The following is a 4,931-nucleotide window of genomic DNA, read 5'->3' as shown; positions in this document are numbered from 1 at the left end:
TGGATTTTTTCTGTCTTCCGATCGACATAGCTCCGCATTTTTATAGTCATGTTGTTGACTTATACTAGCTTTAGACTTCAGATTATCTTCATTAGTCTTTAGCTTTTGTATCTCGTTGTCCATACTATCTACTTTTGTACAAAGTGTAGTAATGGCTTTGAGTATCTTTTCAATTGTATCTTCTTCCTCAGTCTCAGTCTGAGTAGCTTTGTCGTGATAGGTAATCTGCAATAACATTCTTATCAGTTTTTATTACTTCAATTGTAAATGTAAAATTTAATATATTTAATATCAATCTCCTTATTTCTTTTGTTGTTACCGAATCTTATATTTTTCTTGTTAGTCATCATTTTACTTGTGTATTATCTGTTCTTATAATAAATTCGTTATATACAATATATGGTTCAAATTATAATAAAATTTATATACCGAATATAATTCTTTCCTATTTATTTCCCATCTTATTTCTGCATTAGTAAATGTTCCTGAATAATATCTACAATGATGTTCTATTTTTTCTTCTCCATACCTGTATTTTAATACTCCTCCATAACTTTTTTCACTAACATCTGATTATACTATATAAGTAAATTCTTTATTTTCATTCGGAAAATATACTTTAGGTAGGTTCTTACATAATAATTTTACTTTTTGTATTTGTGTTTGGTCCTTTTTATCAAACTGGTATTTTAAGTCTTTTTTTAATTTTTGTTGTAATGGTTTTAAATTCTCTGCTAATTTTGGTATGTGTTCTCTTACTTGATTTACTAATCCTAAGAATGATTATAATTTCTTTTTTGTGTCTAGTTGGTCATTTGAGTTAATTATTTTTTGTATTATATGTGTTTGCATTTTTATTCCATTTTTATCTATCTGTATTCCTAGGAATTCTATTTGATTTTTCATTATGTCTGCTTTCTTTTTACTTAGAATTATGCCTGAATATTCTATAATATGTATGAATTTTCTAATAATCTTATGTGTTCATATTGGGTTTTAGAATATAGTAATATATCATCAATATATACTACACAATTTTCTAATTGTTTAAAGTAGTTATCCATAAAGTGTTGATATCTACCTGGTGCATTTTTATATACAAATGGTAATACATTTCATTCATAGAATCTTTATGGTACAGTGAATGTTGTTAGTTTTTTAGATTTTTCTTCTAGTTTTAAGTGATAAAATCCTGATTTACAATAAAATTTGCTAAAATAATTATATCCTTGTATTTGTCTTATCTTTAGTATTTTATTTGATATCGGATAATTATATGTTTTAGTTTTTGCATTTAAATTTCTATAATAAATAACCATCATGCTTTTTCCTCTTTTTTGTTCACTATGTTTATTTACGATAAATGTTGGGCTTGTGTGCTTACTATTGTTTTCTTGTATACATCATTTTTCTAGTAATTCATTTATATGTATCTTAAATTCGGTTAAATCATTAAAATTATAGTTTAACGGTTTTTAGGTTATTATACTATTATTATTAATTAGCTCAATTTTTACTTTTGTTTTATGTTTTTCTCTCATCCTTGTAAAGGATCCTCACTATATAATAATTCTAACTTATCTTGGATTATTTTTACTTTATCTATACAGAATATAATTAATTCTATTTTAGGGTCTTCTTCTTTTATATTTTCTAATTTTTGTGTAAATTTTTCACTTCCTTTTATCCATTCTGTTGTTTTTCGTTTTTTGTTATTTACTTTTTTTGCTCCTATTTTTTTTTTACTCGGTGTTGTGAACCACCAGTGTGTTTTGGTTATTATAAGTGGGTATATTTTATCTAAAAATGACATTCCTAATAACATATCTTTTGTGGTAAATTCAAAGTTATATATTTTTTCTATAGTTAATATCTTATCACATATTTGTATTTTTATATTTTTCGCCTTATATGTGATCATGCTTCCTTCATTATTAAATCTTGTTACTACTATTGGTGTTTTTAATTTTTCTCACTTATCTTCTGGTAAACAATTGTATTTACATAAATTAGTTTATGCTCCCGTATCTATCATTGGTGTATAATATCTGTTGTAATATCCCTCTATTATTATCTTTGCAAGTATATATATTTTTCATATTTTTATTATATTTTCATATTTTTATCATACTAAAGTCCTTTTTATTATTACTCTTTTATTTTCATAATTTATTATTAACTGTTTGTCTTATAGATTATATGATTTTACTTGTTCTAGCCATTTTATTCCTAAAGTGATATTTTTATATCCTTGATATATTTTAAATTTTATTACTATTGGTACGCCTCCAATGATTATTTCCTTTTCTGTAGTTTCTTCGCTATATATTAATGTTTTTGATAGTTCGGGGTATAATTGTTCAGTAGTTATTATTTCATCTTCCGTCACTAATTCTCTTGTAATATAGTTTTCTTCTAGTTCTGTATTTATTAATATTAAATATTTTCGTTGTTCCATTATTCCCGTTATGTAGTAAAGATGTGGTTTTATTTCTTCTTCCATTGATTTTTGTGGGGTTTTATCTATTCTTCTTCAGATACTCATTTTTTATGATATTTGGGGTATTTCATTGTTTATTCTTTTTGATGTACTTAATCTTTCTTTTACTATTTCTAAATCTTCTTCTATATTAATTTCATTAAAACTATAATCATTATTATCTATGACTCTAACTATCCTTTCAAAAGGATTTTCTATTTTTATTTTATTTTTTGCTGTTATTTTATGTTTTGTTGTTAAAACATATAAGTTTTTACATCTAGCTGTAAATATTTTACTTCCTGTAGCTAGTTTTATCCCTGACATTTTTCAATATAATACTAGCGATTTATATATGTTTCTGCCATTTATTGCTACTGAGTAGTTAGCACTTATTATAAATTTAAATTTTTGGTATATGAGGTTACTTTTACCGCACTTATTATACTTTTTTCTATGGGTTGCATAATTCTATCATCCGCTAAGTTTTTTTCTATGGGTGTATCTATTCCTTCTCTAAAACATGTTTTTATTAGTATTTATGTTCCTCCTAAATGTACATATTTAATTGGATTTTTAGCTTTAATATCTTGTATTACTTTATTTATTATTCGTTTGTTTATTATTGGTATTTTAGCCTTTCCTTTGGTGTATTTGCAATCTATGATATGTTCTCTTTGACTTATTACATAATATTTTTCTTTTTGTCGTTTAAACCAATTTTTTATTGTTGGTATTTCGAATATTTTTTCTACGCTTATGTCTAATTCTTTTCCTTTTATTTGTTCAAATATATTATTATCAAATATTATTTTTTGTTCTGCTAATTCTTCATCTTGATATTTTTCTTTAGTTATTATTTGTATATCTGTTTCAGTCATTGATATCGTATTCATTATCTGATTCTACTACTGGATTATTTTCTTCGTTTTCTGATAATTCATATATGCTATCTTCATTTTCTAATTCATAATCTACGTACTTTATTTGCCTGTATTTTTCATCGTCTATTATTATTTCTGATATTTATTTTTTCTTTGGATTCTTAGGTAATTTACAATCTCTAGCTATATGTCCTAATTTTCCACAATTATAACAAGTACATTCCGTTAGTTTTCTTTTTGGTCTATATGGTTTTTTTGTTTTGTAGTTTTTTACATAGTATCTTCTTCTTGGTTTTTATATTTATGTTTTGATCTGTATTTTTTATTATATTTCTTTCTATTTTTATAATACCTATCCGTACAGCCAAATTGAGGTGTTGTTTTATTTTTGCAACATGCCAAGTTTTTTACTAATATTTTTTCCACTTTTATTTCTTCTTTATGTTTTTCACATAATTCTATAAACCATCGTTGTAAGAATTTTATTCTAGCTCCTAAGGTATCTGTTAATCCTGCTTCATTCCAGCTTTTTATTACTTTTGAATTAAAAGGTTCCGGTAATTTTGTAAAATATAATTTTTTTATTTCTTTACTTTCGTCTATGTTATATGTTCCTTTATAATAGTATTCTCTAAATGCACATGTATATTCATCTATATAACACATGTTACATATCGCTAATTTTGTCATTAGATTTCGGTTTATGATTTTTTCTTTATTTTGTGTTTTTCTAATTCTGTTGTTATACTACTAAATTCGTTTCTTATAGCTATTTCGTATTTATATAATATTTTCATAGTTGTAGTAGCTATTTCACCATCAATTTTTTTATTACTTCTTACAGTTTGTAAACTTTCATTTGATAAATTTTGTAGCCATAATTTTACTGTTCCTATAAGTGTTCTTTCTATATATCGTGGTGTTTCTGTTATTACTATTTTGTTATCTATTAATTGTTTTGATATATATCTCATCCATAATTTGATTGTTTTATTTATATCCGCTACACAGTCTAAATCTAAAAAATTATGTTGTTCAGTTATTGGTTTAGACGTCCATTTTTTATTTAATCTTTTATCCTATATAGTTTTTTCTCTATCATATTGTCCTTAGTTTTCATTATTATATTTTGGATTTAAATTTTTTGGATTTTTTACTCCTGATGTGATAGATTTTTCATCCACGTCTACGTCTCCTGTATTTACTACTAAATTCTTTGTATTATCTATGTTTGCTAAAAGTTCCGTATATGTTTCGCTTGTTTTCGAATGTTGTTCATCTAGATCATCATTATTTATTTCATCAATTCTTATTTCAGGTAGATTATCTTGGTTATTTTCTTTATTTTCTTCTAATTCATCTTCTAATTGCAATTTTCTTTAAATTTAATTATCTCATTTGCTAATTTTGTTTTTTGTTCTTTTTCCTTTTGTTTTATTTCATACATTTCTTTTAACATTGCCAGTTTTTTTTCTAGTTCTATTATTTTTGTATTTTCTACTTCTTCTAATTATTGTACTTTCTTTTTTGCTTGTTGTTTTATTCTTTCAATTTCCGTTTTTCTATCT

At 24.2% G+C, this 4,931-nt stretch overlaps 2 protein-coding genes across 38 annotated transcripts in view; one reads left to right on the top strand and one right to left on the bottom strand.

Moving 5' to 3' along the window:
• Positions 1-4,931, bottom strand: part of LOC125868829 (mannosyl-oligosaccharide glucosidase GCS1-like) — a 206,422-nt gene that overhangs the window by 133,006 nt on the left and 68,485 nt on the right. The gene's annotated exons all lie outside the window — the stretch shown is intronic.
• LOC125868826 (vacuolar sorting protein 3) overlaps positions 1-4,931 on the top strand; it is a 206,237-nt gene that overhangs the window by 174,530 nt on the left and 26,776 nt on the right. The window lies entirely within an intron of this gene.

This window comes from Solanum stenotomum, chromosome 6, assembly GCF_019186545.1.
Source record: "Solanum stenotomum isolate F172 chromosome 6, ASM1918654v1, whole genome shotgun sequence".
Taxonomy (NCBI): Eukaryota; Viridiplantae; Streptophyta; class Magnoliopsida; order Solanales; family Solanaceae; genus Solanum; species Solanum stenotomum.
Note: the sequence above shows the minus strand (reverse complement) of the source record. Positions and strands in the feature narration are given on the sequence as shown.